The sequence below is a fragment of the Aotus nancymaae genome, unplaced genomic scaffold (genome assembly GCF_030222135.1).
Source record: "Aotus nancymaae isolate 86718 unplaced genomic scaffold, 86718_ANA_hifiasm-v0.15.2.pri h1tg000011l, whole genome shotgun sequence".
NCBI classification, from domain to species: Eukaryota; Metazoa; Chordata; class Mammalia; order Primates; family Aotidae; genus Aotus; species Aotus nancymaae.
Window position 1 is genome coordinate 66,917,578 of NW_026988422.1, and position 19,043 is coordinate 66,936,620.

At 34.9% G+C, this 19,043-nt stretch overlaps 1 long non-coding RNA gene across 1 annotated transcript; it reads left to right on the forward strand.

The window, feature by feature from the left end:
* Positions 1 to 1,183: 1,183 nt before the first annotated feature.
* On the forward strand, positions 1,184 to 18,645 carry LOC105734116 (uncharacterized). The gene is made up of 3 exons (XR_001111424.2): positions 1,184 to 1,297; positions 14,791 to 14,839; positions 17,378 to 18,645. It is a non-coding gene; the product is annotated as an uncharacterized LOC105734116 (long non-coding RNA).
* Positions 18,646 to 19,043: the final 398 nt, after the last annotated feature.

A 19,043-nucleotide genomic window follows, 5' to 3' on the forward strand; every position in this document is an offset into this window, starting at 1 on the left:
AGTTAACCATTCTATAGAGAGATTATTGAGTTAGAACTTCATTCAGCCATTCAATAAATGTATTCAGTGTATATTTATAGAATAACTATGATTTGCTAATTGTTTTAGGCATGGGGGTAAGTGGTGAATAAAATCATCCAACTACCTATTTTAACAGAGATTAAATTCAGCAGGACCTGCAGCAGATGAACAAATGAATAATTGCATATATTCATCCATTCAATAATATTGAATATTTTTCTTCAGAAAGCTTAAATCAGTGGTCCTCAACCTTTTCAGTACCAGGGACCAGTTCTGCAGAAAACATTTTTTCCACAGACTAGGGTGGGGAGATTGTTTCAGGATGATTCAAACACGTTACATGTATTTTGCACTTATTTCTATTATTACTGCATTATAATATGTAATGAAATAATTATGTAACTCACCATAATGTAGAATCAGTGAGAATCCTGAGCTTGTTTTGCTGCAACTAGACAGTTCCATCTAAGGGGGTTGGGAGACAGTGACAGATCATCAAGTATTAGATTCTCATAGGGAGCATGCAGCCTAGATCCTTTGCTTATGCACTTCACAACAGGGTTCATGCTTCTGTGAAAATCTAATGCTGCTGCTGATCTGACAGGGGATGGAGCTCAGGAGGTAATGCTTACTCACCTCCTGCTGGGCTACTGGGTTCCTAACAGGCCATGGACTGGTACTGGTCCATGAGCTAAGGATTGGGGACCACTGACTTAGATTCTAGCGGAAAAAGATGGTCTGTAAACAAACTACATAGATAAATAATACAAGCATATTAGTGGGCCAGCTGTAGCATGGTGAGAAAACAGGGGCATAAGGAAATGAACAGGCTCATTTCACCATTTGGGATCAGGAGCAATAATTACGTAGAGTCTCTTGAGTTTGGGGGAGCTACAGAAAGCAGAAACTGAGCCAGGCTTTGACCACAGGACCCATGTACTTCAGCATTGCTAGGAATCCCCCCAAGTCAGCCTGTAGCCCAGTTGAATAAGCCCATACTGGCACCCATATCTTGCTTGGGCAGTATCTCATGGTTTGACAGTGGAGATGGGTATGAAGTCCTCTACTGGATTAATAACACAAAAAATATATTTTTTCACAAGATGATCTTAAGAAGGACAGCAAATAAGGATCCTGTAAAACTTTATTTTCCAGAAGAGAGGGTACAGAAGCTGATTTTGTAATTGATGGGAATGGAACAGCAGTGAGGAGCCATCATCATCATTTTGCTCACAGATGAATGATCACCCAAGAGGCTGCCTGAAGACCAAACAAGGTGTGTGTGGGTAGGGAGGTCTGGGTTCTTGGGACAGTGGCCCAGTTAATGGTGTCCATTTTTTTTTCTTTGGTGAGATTAAGAACTTGGAAAAAAAAAAAAAGAAAAGAAAAAGAACACCTGCACATTAGAGGGAATCTAGCAATTATAGGATATGCATGGGAGAAGAAAACTGGGAGGCATCTACACTTTAGCTTATATTCCCAGGCCTTTCCACCTATAGGTGGAAGCCTACCTAGTAGCCTACCTAGTAGGTTGAGATGAGGACCCGAATCTAGACTAGTTCACTGCTGACATTTTCCACCTAAGTGCCACAGAAGCTACCCCTATTGTAAAGGGCTATGGCAGCAACCTGTAGATCTATGCCCTTGTCCCCATTCCTCTATGACACCAGCCACCTTATATATATTTTATGGAAGTATTGGGTTAGATAATCCCTATCTTGCCAGTATGCCAAGAATACAAAGCCTTAATTGCTCTTTGTCTGAGCCATTTCTCATGAGTTTGCAGAGAGAATTGTAAATGATAAGGTATTGTTTCCTTTCAGGACAAAAAGCAATCTTGCCTACTTGGAAGCTATAAAAGGAGTAGATTATTCAAAGTTAGTGTTTCTAGCAGCAGTGAAAAATCCACTGCAAGTTAGCATCCATCCTGGCCCCCTAACTTTATAGGACTGGAAGGCAAGGTGAAACCACTCAAATATATTGATGCTAATACTGTTGGTGGTGTCATGGTAATAAAATCTTTTGTCTCTGACCCAAGAGTTTTGTTTCTTCTGACTGCATCCATTAAAGAGTACAAGCTAATTTCTTTGTGTCTAAGTGGTGTAAAAGCAAATCCCAGGCCTGTTAGGAGCTCAGCAATTGGTGTTTACTTTGGTCAAGTTGTGTTTGAGATGTTTATTAAACATTTAAGTGAAGATGTCTAGTACATCTTGGGTGTGTCGTTCTGGAGTTCAAGGGAAAGGTCCATGCTATAGAAAACACTGGAAAGTCATCAGGATAAATAGAGCATTTAAAACGAGTTCACCAAGGATGTGAAGTGTTTAGATAAGGACTGAGACCCAAGACACTTCATGTTGATATACTAGCAAGTACCAGTAAATGCAATGGAGTGTTTAGTGCTATTTTATTGCTGTGTCAGGAAAACAACGTGGACTTGAAAGAAGTAAAAGAAAATGCCCCTTGGATCATGACAGTTTGGTCTTTTCCTATGTCTCTATTTTATCTCATACCACTCATACTCTAACAATATTGGATATATGCTGTTCCTTACACTTACAACTTTCCCTGCCATATATCCTTGCCTTCAGCACATTCCTGGGCTTGGAATGCTCTTCCCACTCATTTCTAATAACTAACTCTATCTGTCCTTTTAGATATCTACTAAAATGCCATCTCCTCAGTAAGGCTATTCCAATTACCCCACACCCAATTATAGTTATCAAAATACACATTTGTTTTCTTCATTGAGAATATCAATTTATGTATTTATTTATATGCTTAAATGCTTCTATTACTTTATATGTCATTGCACACCTGCTTATTTACTGACTACATCCTTCATAATTCCTCACGAGAACATAGACTTCAAAAGTCTTATTCTCTGCTATATTCCCAACATCTGAACCAGTGCCTGGACTATGGAAATAGTGAAGTAAATATTTTGAGAATTAATCCAGGACCTGTTATACAACATTGGCTTCTGAATTTATCTGAGCCAGAATAGATAATCTGAAATTATCTATTCACTAATTTGAAAAATTATATCAATTTGATGGGTCTTGTGAGAATTAACCTTTTTTTTAAATACTAATGACACATAGTAGGCCCTCATTAAGTGAAAATTTTAATTATCTAGTATTTGAAGACTATATGAGAAAAATAAACTGAACATAACCTATCATCTATTGCAAAGGAGAATTCTCTCTGCTTAGGAAGAAAAATGAATGGGTTAGGCTAGTCTACCAGTGAATAAAGAGTATAGAGTGAAAAAAGACTAATGGACAGACTGAAACTTCAAAGACTGGGAGCCTGGGGAAAAAAAAAAAACAAAATGAAGCTAAAGATACTCGAGCCAAAATGAGTAAAGATCCAAGCAACAGAATAAAAAGAACATTGTACAAGAAGTGTCCATAAATCTAAAGAATGTTTTTGATTCAGAGGGAGCAAGAGATCAGCAAAGAAGAAGATAGGTAGTGAGAAATGACAAAGATTGTTCTTTGATAGAAGAAGCTGAGCTGTCATAAAATAAAAAATAATACTTGCTCTTCAGGATAATAAAAGAGAGTGATGGAGAAGAGATGCAGAAAACACGGGCAAAACTTCCAGAGCTGTTTGTTGTTGATGTTGAAAACTATCAATCCTGGGTCTAAATAACTGATTAAAAATTAAGCATTATATGACCTTGACTGAACTCTCAGAAAATTCCAGAATTCATAAGAAGGAAGTCCAGATGTCTTAGTGAATAGCTTAGCTTCCTTATAAATCCAGATATGAAAGATGAGATTTCCTTCTTAAGTAGGGAGTGCTTTGGAATAAAACCATATTAACATATGAGTATGTGTTTGTGTACATGTGCCTATGCATATATACATATTGTGAAGACTACAATAATAAAAGCACCAAATGAGAAAAGCAAACCAAAAGACTATTTTTTTTAAAGAATGGAAACAGGGTCCATGTACACATACTGAACACAAAGTAAACATTCAATTGCAATAATAATAGAATGTTATAATCCTATTATAATAGTTTACTATATAAATTATTTACTAAATAATTATTATATATTATATTTACTAAATAATTATATATATAAACTAATATAATAGTTTACTAAATAATTATTATAAATTATTACCTGAATGAATGCTATACATTGGTATAAATATCTGAAACTAGAACACGTGTATTTGTTCAAGCTGAAAGTCTGGGACCTTGAACTGGGCCCCATGATGAGCAAGGAAAGTCCTCAAATAAAAGATTCAAAGGAGAAGTTCACTGGAAAAATTCCATCATCGAGTGAAACTTAAATCTCATATGAGATTTCAGAGTCGAGGGTCTTAGTAGGCAAAATCCAGGTGAAAAGAAGCATAGTGAAATGATATTATATAAGGGGAAATAGAAAACCAAAAAGGTGAAGCCTGAAGACATTTCCTTAGTCATCAAATAATTAAATAGTAGACAAACTGCTGTAATAATTAATTTTATTTGTCAACTTGACCGCACCCTAGGGTGCCCAAAATAAACCATTTTTCTAGGTGTGTCAGTGAGGATGTTTTCTAATGAGATTAGCATCTGCCTCAGTGGTTTTAGTAAAGAAGATGGTGCTCCCCAGTGTGGGGAGCATCATAAAATCTATTGAGGGCCTGAAGGGTACAAAAAAATTATAGAAATGAGGAATTTACCTCCTTTTATTCTGCCTCACTACATGAGCTGGGATACTTCATTTTATCTTATTTTGAGGTTGGACTGAGATTTTCATCATCAGTCCCCTGGTTCTCAGGTCTCTGAGCCTGAGCTGAATTAAACCATGAACTTTTGTATGCTCCAAGAAACCTTGCGCATGTTCACATAAAAGTACTCATTCATTGTTCATTTCTGCATCCTTTCTTTTTCATCATGCAATTATTGAACACCTGCTCTGTTTCTCATTCTATGAGGAAGAAGGAGGGAGAATAATAAATAAATACACTCTAATCTCAAGGAACTAATAGTCCAGAAACAACTTCAGCCATATAAACATATAATTGCAACACAGAAACATCCCAAAATTAAGAGAAAAAAGCACACATTTTAAAAGCAAAGGATAACTGTACATTATAAATCTTTGTAAGAAATATCTTTGTGTAGTATCCAAGTGAGGCTTGGATCTCATCAAAAGAAGCACTAAAATAGTCTGCATTGTATCACAGTTGACTGGCTCCATTTCAACTTTCTTTGTACCTGCATATCCTGCCCCTCATTTATAGGTAACTAATCAATAAATGCACCTGGATATTAGTTGGTGTCCCTAATTGGTGGCTCCAACCCTAAACTAACCATATTTCCTACCGCACATGGCTTTCTTGTGTATGCTTTTTTTCCTCAATTCTCTATGTGTAAAGACATGAGTATTTTCCAAATCATGTTAACACACAAATACACAGAGCTTAAATTTCACCTACTCTGTGTGATCTTGGCTAGTCTACTATACTCATTCAATGATTTCTATCGTTTTTACAATATTTATCACAATTTAATTAGGTACAACATTAATAATTTATTGTCTCTCTCCACCCCGCAATCCCACTAGACTATAGCTGTATGCAGTACATAAAAAATGGACTATTTTATCCCTAGTATCTAGCTCAGGGAATGGCATAGAATAAATATTTAATAAATCATCCCTAGATGAATAAAGGAGACATTAGTTCCATGTCAGATTATTTTTCAGATTTTTTGAAATTACTTCAATAAAAACTTTATATTGCAACCTTCTGCCCTAACGTTTGTAAACTTAAATTACTTGTCTCCCACTTCCAATTTTCTACATACAGATATTCCATCACTTGATGGATTCCATCCATCACTACCCTTCAAATGAATGTACCTTCTTGACCCAAAAATATTTAATAAGTCCACATTAGCAAAAGAATGATGCCCAACCTCTTCAGACTGGTAATCAAAGTCCCAAATTCCATCTTCCTGAAAACTATCCTACATTTTTCGGTTGCCATGGTTGGCATATGATATGCTGGTCCCCACCAAAACTCATGTTGAAATTTAATCCTCAGTGTGGTAGTACTGGGGACAAGTGGAGGTGTTTGGGTCATGAGGGTGGATCCTCAGGAATGGCTTACTGTCATTCTTTGGGTAGGGAGTGAGTTCTTGCCACAGAAAGACTAGAATAGTTATCATGAGAATAAATTAGCTTCTGCAAGAGTGGGTTGTTATAAAGCCAGGAGAGCCCTTCCTCAGGTTTTGCTTTTTTCATGTATCTAGTTTTATTTTAAGCTTCTCTGCTATGCTATGACATAGCAGAAAAGTCCTCAACAGAAGAAAGGGCCATGCCCTTGGATTTGCTAGCCTGAGTTAAATAAGCCTCGCTTCTTTATAAATTACCCAGTTTCAGCTCTTCTGTTATAGCAACAAAAAGTAGACTAAGACAGCCTACTTTAAGGACAGCCTTTGAGTCCTTAAAGTTAGGTGTGCGTATGTAACTAAGTTTCAGTCATTGGAATTTGAATCATAATGATGCACCTAACAGAACTGATCCATCACAAATGTCAACATGTGAGTCTCCATGATCTTCTGTCTGCTGTCTGCATAACAAAACCCAAGCTATATGAAAGAGGGCAGAGCCTGCAACAGCTAATATAGTTTAATGTGGAGAGAAAATTCTCTGTACATCCAGCATATCTACAAATTGGACTTTATATGAATCAGAAGTATAATTCTATTTGATTAAGCCACTGAGATGTTAAGGCTTATCTGTTACATCATGTAGTATTGCTTATATAATATGTCCTTGCTTACATCAATATTCTTCTTTAGAAATATTTTTCTGTAGCAAAAGTGAAGTCATACCCGTTTCACTTTATATGTGTAAAAGAAGAGACACCTTGTATGCTGTATGTTGCATATCTCACAGGAATAAAACTTTGTAGACCGATATTCCACATTATTCTTCTGTGAAGTCACAGCTGATTGCACAAATTATTGTATTTTCAAAACGGAATAAATTGCATCCTCTCTCCCAAATTGGTACAGAGGCTAATTGGACACTGACAGTAAGTAAAGCTGAAAGAAAACTGGAAACACTGTTTTGAGATAGTTTTAATGGACCACGTATAAGAAGGGCAGAGCAAATTGGTATGACGAGAGAGAAAGTCAAAAGATGACAAGGAGAATCAGAGATGAGTGCTCATTTCCATCACACAGAGTCAAAAGAAAGAGGAACTGCTTCTCTTCTCAGTGATGCTCATGTCCTTCTTCTGGCCTCTAGCAAGGCCCAAATACACCTTCGGCAATGGCTTTTCTATGATACCCAGGTGTTCCTCTGCTAAATTTTCTTTTTCTGGACGATCTACTTTGAGTTGTCTTCTGTCTCACTCAATCAAATATCCATTTGTTAAGGCAGTAGTACTCCAAGTTATAGGTGTGACTTGGCTTGATCAACTTCATTCTGTGAAATATCACCCCCCTGACTTCTAAACTTTCCAGTCACACTTTTTCTTCATGTTCCCCTTCATGTTTTCAGGACAATTTAAAACTAAGAGGAAAGGTACATTTCTATCCTCCAAATTATCAAAACATATATTTCTATCAGAAAAGGAAATAAAAACATATTCTTTAAATGCTCCATGTGATCATGAGGAGCTGTGAACACTAATTCTTCAAAATCTAAGCAAAAATATTTTATAATTCATAGCTGATGAGATAAAATTATGAGCATATTTTGACATAAATATATAAAATATTTTATAAAAGCAAAATATTTTCTCAAAGTTACTGGCATATTATACTAAAAGCAGGTGCAATGTATCTAGTTAATTAAAACATTTTAAATACAAATCATTTCTGCAGCTTCACATCAGTACATGTGTAGTTTCTTTTCTCAAGTCTACTTACTTTAAAAAAGACGTTATGATTAGAAAATGTCCTTGAAAATAATTTCTTGACTGTAAAATTTATCCCTCCCATTTTCTAGTGTTAAATCTGTATTATATTATTTTCCTGGGTCATAATCTGGATATTCTCATGCCTGTCAGGACACATTCTGATATGATCTCATAGCTCTTCCACACTTAAAAATGCAACACATTTGACATTCCATCACGCTAGCATTTATGCTCTTGGAGAAGTTGGATATTCAAAGAGTGTGGCTGCAGAGATCCAGAGAGCTTGAGTTTATAACATTTTGATACTTAAAAACATTTTGTTTGATTATCAAGAACATTTTGATATTGATCTAAAGATATTGAGAAATCTTTAAATTCATTCGATTTATAATAATGCTTATTATATTTATTATTATTATCTTCTGCCTCCTCAACTTTCACCATCATCAATACCATGAATCAAGTTAGTTCTCTGCACCAGTCACTGGCTGATGTTTCATCCATATCAGCTCAGTTAATCTTTACAATCAGAGGATGAGGCAAGTATTTTTCTGAGGAGGAGGTTAAATCTCAGAGACATTCACTAGCTGACCTGAGTTTACATTTTGGCTGACAGTTTTTGAGAGCTTCAGTCTAGTTCAGTCCATAGCCCACTTTCTCAATCTCTACTCTTTCAAGGAAGAGAATAGAGAGGAATGAAATTTTTTGAGAGCTTCAGCCTAGTTCAGACCATAGCCCACTTTCTCAATCTCTACTCTTTCAAGGAAGAGAATAGAGAGGAAAATCACCATTGAGGAGTAGTTCAATGTAGGACAGTAAGATGTCTGAGTCTGACAGTTGTTCTGTTTTGGAGAAGTGGTGATAGACATTGTCAGAAGATAGAAAGCTATGGCCACACAGAATATAATGGGGATTTAGGACAGTGTTTACTACGATCTCCCTGTGTACCCTCCTGGGGGGAATTAAAATGACAAAAGAATTGGGTAGAAAAATGCAAGTAATACTCTCCATGGGAAAGAGTACAGGCAGAACTGGAAGAATGCAGGCTGTGCTCAACTTAGTACATACATCATTACCAGATCTGCTACTTGAAAGGAGAGCATCCTGGGCTGTAAACTTTATTAACTATGATAGCTAGGAAAGTGTGTCTGCATCTACTATGTTAACAACTTAATGCCATATGCTTCTTTCTTCTCTAGAAATAACATGGTTAATCATTTGTACAATGCTCTTATTAGTAAGAGGAATTGAGCAAGCTCAGAGATGGTGGACTTTTCTATTCGGAGCTATTTCAATATTACCATCTGGAATCCTACTATTTTGGCTTTTGCTCTATTTCTGCTACATTGTATCCAGGCCTTGAGAAGTCTTACATTCCTTCAGCAGATTGAAGCCAATTCCAGCATTAATTTAGGGCTATAGCACATTCCCACTGGCTTCACATTCTTCCCTTTTTAACGCTTTCCCCATATCTTATTGAGAGTAAGGTTGTCTTGCTTCTAAAAAGAAGGGGAAGTTCATTTCTGAAACCCCGAGGGTAATTGCTGGTTGTAAAGTAACTGTGGGTTGCTTCTTTCTCCATAGCAAGAAAGACTAGCCAAATTTATAGTGCAGAGGTCCAGGAAAGAGCCCCGGGAGCAAGCAGGTTGTTTGCTGCCAACCCTACAGATGCAGGGATCCAGCCATGACCATAAAGTTTTTGGCCACACAAATACCTTTGTTGAGAGAGGTCTTCAGCTGAGGTGACATTTTACAAACAAAATAGACTTGGCTTTCCTGGAAAGTGATGGAACCATTGAAAAGCCAGAAAAATAAAGAGTTTTAAGGAGTAAAAATTACAAATGCCATATGGCATATGGAATACATTGTGAAGAACTAATCATGAGACTAGAAGCAATAGATTTAATAAGACTCCATTCTCACCACTCATACAAACAGAATTAGCAATAAATCCCACATGATGGTATGGACAAAGTAGCATGATCATTTACCTTTTATTACTTTTCTTTATCTGTTTATTTTTACAAAGGGAACAATGAATAGTATTCTTTGCATTTGCTTTAACTCTTATGAACAAATGCATGCAGTAAAATAACAGTAATGCTTGAATAATGATTCTAAGGTTTCCTTTGTTTCTCCTTTTAGACAGTTCATTGGTCATATAATACTATAGTTAGAAATTTTGCTTCATTGTCAAGAAAGTAAATGTCTTCATACCTCAATGTAATTTTGAATCTCTCTTTGTAGTATGGAAGCCGAGGACAACTAGCAACATTTGAAAACTGGAGTTTTCTCTGTGAATTTAATTTTATTTTATATTTCATTCAGTATGGTGTATATATAGAGTTATTTATTTAACTTTCAACTTCTCAAACATTTTCTCTATCTTCTTGTGGTTGTTTTCTTAAATTGTGAGTTAAAGCTTAAATATAATGCTCCCTGAGCTTCTCTTCCATGAAAAAAAGTGATGGTGGGGTGTTTCATATTAATTCTCAAATTATTAAAAAAAAAACCAGCTTTAGAATCTGAATTTACTGATATGATTTTCAATTTTCCACTTACACAAAAGAAAATGAAATTTAACATAAAACCAATTGCTTAAAAATGCCTTTTAACACTCCATCATCAGTGCTTCATAGTAGAAAAAGTGGTTTGAAATTAAACTTTTTTTACTCACCAATGGTGGCAATTATATTAAAGATTGAAAAAATAACTTTTGTTATTGTTAGCATTCATAATTTCTTCATTATTTTTTCAATTCTGGATTTCAGTATTTTAGGATTTGGAACATATTTTGTGTAATTTATCAAATAATGTTTGATCAAAGAAATAATGTTTGACATATGAAAGTATGTATTTTATATTTTTACATTGTGAACAATTAATGAACTGTATACCCACTCTTCATTTAAGCTACCTAAATATTAATACTTACTCCAATCACATGACTCTGACCGTTTTCTAGCACTAACCACTATCCTGAATATATGTAATTTTCTTGCTATTTTATACATTACAATTTTAGCTCACATGCATGCCATCTTAAGCAACATATTGCTTAATTGCTTATATTTTAAAAGTTCTTAAAGTGATATCATACTGTTGGTAGCCTTCTGTTATTGGTTTGATTTTGCCCAATACTGTTTCATGATTCAAATGTTTGTTGTATGTGGTGATAGTTTGTTTATTTTTTGTATAGTGTTGTACTGGGTGGGTATATTGCAATTTATTTATCTGTCCTCCTGATGATTAACATTTGTGTTGTTTTCAGATTTTGTTTTGTTTTATTTTGGTTATTACAAAGAACATTCTTGTACATTGTATTATATATGTCTCATAGTTCTTATGTACAAGAGAGTTTTCTAGTGAAACAGCTTTCAAGCTTTTTGATTGTGACCCACAACTAGAAAAACTTTCATATTGTGACCAGAAAAATAACGTGAAGAACTGTGCAGAATGTAGCATATTGTCCTACTTACAAGCTGATTACCCAGCGTGTTATTATTTCATAGATGCCGGTAGAAGACACAAAACTTCCAAGTCAGAGATAAAGAATTTCAATACTTATGGCAAAAGGAGCAATCAGAGCTTCACATTTGCTGGTGTCAATTTCTCATACCCTCAAGTCCCAGAGTCATGACACAAAAGGGTCCATGATAGATGTCTGAACATACAGTGGGCTGTGCTGGAGGAGAGTAACACTGAGCTGAAGTGATCTCTGCTTATATACTAAGCTTGCACTTTGTCTCGGGGAAGACATTCCCTCATCACTCAAGGCTGTTCCCTGTAAACACTGTCTTGAATAATGGCCTAGAAGAATGGTCAGAGTTCTAAAATTCTGGCAATTCCAGCAAGTGTGCTCAGGGATAGCAGGGCCCAAAGTGGACTGCCTCTTCCTAAAAATATGTTTAAGACTGAAGCCCTTTCCTTTAAAATGTTAGGTGAATATGGATCTTTTATTTGCTGTTCTATTTCATTTTCGTTAATTTTGTGTATGACTCACCAAAATAATTTCACAAAATAATATATAGTAATCCTCAATTTAAACAACAAACAAATAAAAACAAGAACTGCTATGTTAAGTATATATTTGAGAGTGTAATTGCAGAATTATATTCTTCCTTAACACACAATGTGAATGGTTTTATAAAGTGATTTGTCAGTTATTTATCATTTGCCTTTTTACAAGCGATGCATGAATATTCCCCTTGCCATATGTCTTTACCACATTTGGTTTTGTCAGACATTTATTGTTTGATAATTAAGTACTGCATAATTATATCTGATTTGGTTGTAATTTGCATTTTACTTATTATTAATGAGGTTTAGCAGTGTCATATGTGTATAGGTCACTTGTTTTTCATTGTCTGCAAAAATGTCTGTATATGACTTTGACCCCTTTTTAAATTGAGACATTTCTTTCTTTCAGATTGATACATGAATTACATTTGTGAGTTATGAATATTGTCAATGAAGTCTTGCTCTAGATCAATTGAGTGAAAAATTGATCTAGAGTGAGACATTAATTTCTGTTGTCATTTTATAAATTAAATTTATTTTAATGTTTTCAAGTATTCAATTTTAAACTTATATTTTATAGTATTTATTATGTATAAGAAATCATTCTAAATCATTAGTCAGAAAGATGTTCATCTAAATTTTCTCCAAAACTCTTAAATGTCTTTAAACATTTAAGTCCTGAATACATCTGAACTGGTCCAATAATCCAAATGAATCAAATACCTAAGAAAAACTGTAACAAAAGAAGAGACAAATTTATAGAGAGTATATTATAAAACGTTCTTGAGGGAGAATCAATATGAATCTAAATTAATAGAAAACTATGAAGGGGAAGACAGTATGTAAAGAAGTAAATTATCTTCAAATTCATCTATAAATTTACTACAATCTCAAGAAAAATTCAAGTAAAAGCTTTTTCTGTTGAAATTGATAAGCCAATAATAAATTATCATAACTATAAAGATCTAATCATAGCTAATGCAATATTGAAGACAAAACTAAAATTTTGGAGAATCAAGACTTATTTGAGTGTTTCAGTAATGAAGATAGTGATTGATTGTGCAAGAGTAGACAAACCACCCAAGATAACAAAACAGAGAGTTTAGAAGCAGACCCAGGCTTATATGGATCAATGGTATAGGTGGCATAACAAGAGGGTGGCAAAAAGACAGTCATTTTAGTTAGTTGTACTTCATCAATTGTATATGAGAGATAGAGACAGAGAAAAAGAAAGAGATTGTTTCTATTCATAGTATAATGTATAACTGTTTCTATTCCTAGAGACAGAGAGATAATTGTTTCTATTCATAGTATAAGCAATAATAGTTAATTTCAGGTGGTTTTTAGTTTTTTATGTGAAATTAAAAAATAGTAAATCCTAAGAGAGGATAATATAGAGAATGTCTTCACCACACATGGTATATAGTATTAATTAAACCAGACACAAAATCTCTGATTTATTAAAAAAGTGACAATTTATTTCAATGGAAGATATTATGTTCATAAATATACAATACAATTTTAAGAGAAGTGAAAAGAGCAGCAATAGAGTGGGATGTTGCAGTACATATGACTGAAAAAAAATTACAAAATCAAGACTAAAATGACATACCACTCGAGTGGCTATAAATACATAGAGTAAAAATTCTCTTATGTTGGTAGGATGTGAAGCATGTTCTTGGGCACCAATTATGTGAGTAGGTCGCTTTTCCTGATGATATCCTCTGTAGAATTTTCATAGTATATCATATCTAGATCACAAATAGAATGATCTATGGCAAATTCATCATCTATCAATGACCTCAACCAATATTTGTTATAATTTTACCATGTTTAATTGTGAAAGTAGTTCTTTGAGCATCAAAACACATATCCAGAAATGCTATTTTCAAGTACCAGGCAATATTTATTTTTTTCAGGTACTTTTCTGCCCTATATTTATCACTAAGCTCATATAAACTTTTAATTTTTTTTAAAAAATTTAGGTGTCTGTTTTATTCATTCCAGAGAGAAGGAACTTATTGACATATGACTGATTTATTAAATACACTCCATAAAAGTTGGCAATTTTATAGTCAGCAAGCTCAATAAAGCTCACGAATAAATCTTCTATAGGTCTCATATTTACATATTTCTCATATTACTCTTTACCTAAGTATCTATCAACTTTGGAATATCAAAAAGTAGAACATGAGGGCCAGGGTCGTCTGGAAGTGGGGAGAGAGTATATTTCTTTGTGAGAATTTCTTGTGTCAATGAATAAGCTAAGACACTATTATAAAACCAATTATTATAAAATTCTTGATGATATCCTCTATAGCATGTACTTTGGCATTGATTATCTATGTGAGTAGGTAGCTTTTTCTGACTATATCCTCTATAGAGTTTTCATAACAAATCATACCTATGAAAATATTATTATTCAGAAAAAGATAAATCATACTGGGATAACTGATAAAGTGAATGATAACTTTTCAGTTAAAAAAGAACTAAACGTTCAATGAAATTTGGGACTAAATAAATGGCACTGCTGCACAATTCATATCTTTTCTCCCCTTACACTGGCTCTACTTTGTTGATTTGTGTAGCCCCTTGTATACATCTCAGTGTGAGACCTCTTTCCCATACCCTTTTTCCAAAAGTTCTCTCCTTCAATCCATGATGGCTGAGTCAATTCTTAGACTAGTTCCAATGTATTCCCTTGATGTAATCATCAGATCTGTCTTCCCTCAGCACCTTACTAGGGGATGCTTCCCCTTCTCTATGACTAGGTACAATTTCCAACCCAGACTTAGATCTGACATTTTCATACATTCTCCTCAGATTATAGTAGTTCACAAAATCTTGTCATTTCTGTGTACTCTTCTAGGTCCTAAGAAATGTTTCTCCTGGAATAACCTGTTGTCACCATCTGATCGGTATGTACTGTTATGTTTTTGTGTACATTTTGTCAAGCTAATGTAATGTGATTTTATTTCTCTCACATCATCTACAGGGCCTTACATAATCCTGAATCTAATAAAGACATGTGGAACATAATCTCAGAATGATATCACTGAAACTCATTTCCAACCCAATCAGACTATTCTCCTGGAGTTGTTTGACAATCCAGAATTATTAGGCTTCTAAGTGGAGCCAGAACAATCTGTCTAAAGCTCAGTGATACTTGCCCTGATCAAGTGTTCTCATGGGTGGTTTGGAAACCATTTCTTGCTTTGCAGATGTTATTTATCACGAAGTTGCCCTTAGCACCTTCAATGTTGAGGATTTGATATTAGTGGAGTTGTGGAAGTGAAATTATTAGGGTGTCCTTAAAGTCCTTTTCCATAAATGAATGATTTATTGGAGCAATGAAAGAAAGGAATAAGTTTGCCTGCTCAATATAGCCCGTCATTTTGATGAATGTGACTCACCTTTCTGTAAGAAGTCCAATTTAGCACTGGTACCAATTCTTGAATTTTATGGAGAAGGAAATTGTAAAATGTCTTAGAAATGTGGCCATGGAGAGAACAAACTGAGGTTGAATGATGCAAAATCTGAACTACACTGAATGAAACATAATGCCAATGCTGTTCAATGCCAAGAGACTTGCAGGATAAAATTTGACTTTTTCCTTTTGAAGCAATATTAGCTTGCTATTGAGTAAAATCAGATAGCAACACTTCATGATTCCATTACCTACCCACTTTGTATTCATTAAAGTGTGGCTTTCTTGGCCTGACTGTCAGTGGTAAGCTGAGATGGCTTGCCACAGCTCCAGAGTGGATTGTATACATTTCTTCCTGACTCCACGTTAAGTGACAGTATGTTGGTAGCTTGGAATTGGTCACAGTGTGGCTATATACACCAGGAAAACTGGCACATCCTGCAAATGAAGGCTTCTCCTCTTCCAGAGATCTAATTGTTAAGTATTTATCAGCATACTACTAACCTGTGTTCAAAGGTTGAACTGCAGAAGCCTCTCAAATTTCCACCAAAATGACAGTAATAACTTTGTCAGCATAATGCTGTGTCCATCTAATAAATACAAAATTCCTTCACATTCACAACTTTGGTTGGCTATTACTAATTATTCAATAAAATAAAATGCTCAAAGAAAAAAATTGATATATACAAATTTCCAGGTAACATAAAAGGTATTTAATTAGAGCCAACATTTATAGAGTAAATTTACCATCAACCATAGAAGACATGAACTATGGAAAGAGCACAGGGAATCTGGACTTAATTTGAATTTCATTTTATATGCTTATTATGAGAGTCATCTTGGAGAAATTATTTAATTTCTGTGAGCTTCTTATGGCACATCAGCAAATTTGGAACTGATAATGTGAATACTGCAGAATTACTGTAAGTCATTTAAATATGAGACCACATAGTCTCCAAAATATAGCAAATACACACAAACACATACACATACATCAAAGAAAATGCCTAAATCCATTGATAAAAGGATCAGAATACTCTCCACTCCTTTGCTCTGCTCAAGTTTTTAGGGTGTTAGTTCTAGAAATCTTGTCTCTGCCCAATTTGCTGGAATCATATTGGAGAAATTACTCCTTTTCTGGAATCTCAGCAGTAACATTAAGGAGCTCAAGTAGTTGCTTGAGCCTGAGACTATCACTTAATGATACAAACCTTGGTTATCTCATTAGCAAAATAAGAATATTGAAACAAACGCTTTATGAGAATTACATGAAACAATGCATGTAAAGTAATTGTCACAGAGATGTTAGCTAGTAGTTTCTTAGTGATAATTTGTTAGATTATTGTTAAAATTATCATAATTATTGTTATTTTTACTAGTACCACTTCCATTGTCATTAATTTGTGATATGTCTTGGGTTTATACTTCTCTCAAATAATACAAATGGAAGACAATATAATGTGAATCCCTCCTTTCACAAAGGGTGTTTAGCTAAGGAATCCAGGCTACCTATCTGAGGAGACCAACCTGGCATTGACACTGACTAGAATCTATGTCACCAGATGGTTAAGTGATATTGGGTCACCCAGCACCCCTAACTCTACCTTTTATTTCTAAATAAGCTGCAGAAAACATCCACTAAATTACCCTTCATGGGGGACAAAATTATAAATATTATAAAAATAGAACCTGACTGCTTGAGTTTCCTGCAGAAAAAGCAGAGCATCCTGAGAACCGAAGTAGAGGTGTCTGCTTGGCCTGTCCTCATGCTTGTCCTTAACCCCAGGAGTTTCCTGAGAGGCTGAGGCAGGTAGCAAAAGCATTAGGAAAATGTCATGCAGTTAATACTTGTCTTTTAAAATTCAAATCTTGAAATTTTAACCCCTAATGTATTGACTCAAACTTTATCACCTTAGCCCTACTCTTTGGGAAATAAGTAAGTCATGAGGGTGAAGTCCTCATGAATGGGATTAATGACCTTATAAAAGGAACTTAAGAGAGCTCTCTTACCATCTTCCCATCATGTCAGGATACAAAAAGAAGGCAGCAATTTGCCACCCAGAAGATGGTCCTCACTGGAACCTGCTGGCACCTTCATCTCAGATGTCTGGCCTCCAGAACTGTGAGAGATAAATTTCAGTTATTTATAAGCCCCTCAATCTATAGTGATTTGTTATAGTAGCCCAGACTGATTAAGGCAGGAAGGCCAATTTACGGTTTGGGGATTAGATACAAAGAATATTTATTTGGGAGGAGAGGGCCTTAAAAACATTTTCTTCAGTAATCAACATATTTTTTAATCCTTAAATTGATCTCACCCTCATAACTGATTATTGCATTTTCTTTTTGTGAAAACCAATAAATCTTCTTCACTCTTAATCTCTCTTCTTTTCTACCTTTTCCACAACTCCCAAACCCCTGTCAAAGCCCCAAGTTTCAACTTACTTTCTTCCCAAGGGTTCCCGCAGTTTTTTTCCAATATGTGCCAAGACCATACCAGCTGCTTCCCCTGCATTATCTCCCAGTGGTCCTATCTCACAGTAATCATTCCCTTCATTTTTAAAATGCAGATAGGTGATTTAACTCACCCACGACCACCAGCTTTTAATGGCATAGGAGGAATTTTTATAAAGATAAATTTGCTTAAAAGCACCTGCTTTTTCCACTTGAGTTCACTAGCCCCAAAGGCAGGGTTGGATAGAAATTACAGGATCAAGGCAACAATTCTAAGTAATCCAGGTGACCCTCTAAAGGGTTGTAATTAAAGCCTCTCTATTCTGAAAACTCTTTGTGAAATAAAGAAAAAAACATACCTTCCACAGCTGGAGCTGATAAAAGGTGTCCTGAGAGAGAAAAATTCAGACAAAGGAGGCTCTTGGGAAAGGCAGAGTCTGGCAGGATTAGGATGGAGTAGGAGTGGAAAGAATATAGTTCCTAAAGAGAAAGAAAAAAAGGAAGACAGGTTTTGGGGAGATTTGGAGCATTATTTACTCTTTACTGGTTAAAGGAGCTTTATTTCTTATGTGATAGGTAAAGATTTATTTATTCTAAAAGAGAAAATGTGTGTTCTAATCTCCCATTCTTTACCTACAACTATTGTGTTAACTGAATCCCAAATCTCAAAGTTATGACAGCGAAGTGAAGAAGCCATAATGTAATAATACGTATAAGACATGCTTAAGAAACAAAAATATAAAAAGCAGAAATTTCCTCTTTCTAGATGTGTTTTGTGGGCTATGATTGTCTATGGGGATAATGCTAGCTCTTGTCTGTAGGCGGGGATTTTGCCAAATAAAGAAAGCAGGCTGCTTTGTTGATTTTGAGATTTGTTTTTGTTTAAAACTGGTGATCGTGCCTTATATATTCAGTTCTCATTCTCTTTTCTACTAAAGTCACTCCTTAAAGTGACTGCAGTATATCTATAAGACATTGATTATTTTAAATGTGTTCCCATTTAATCTGCTTCCCAATTTACTCTGGTTTGCTCTGCAGACCACATGTAGAAGAAGAGAGCTTACCCAGGAGTCTTCTGCGTGGGAGAAATAAGTAGCTCATTTCTTAAATAAATGTATTCGTGGTTCCTCTTATAATTTGTTCATCCTGATTTCTGACCTGAAGGGATTAGAATTAATATTCTTATTATATATTGTAAAAAATGAATTTTATAAATTAAGTGTAGATTTTCATTGGAACCT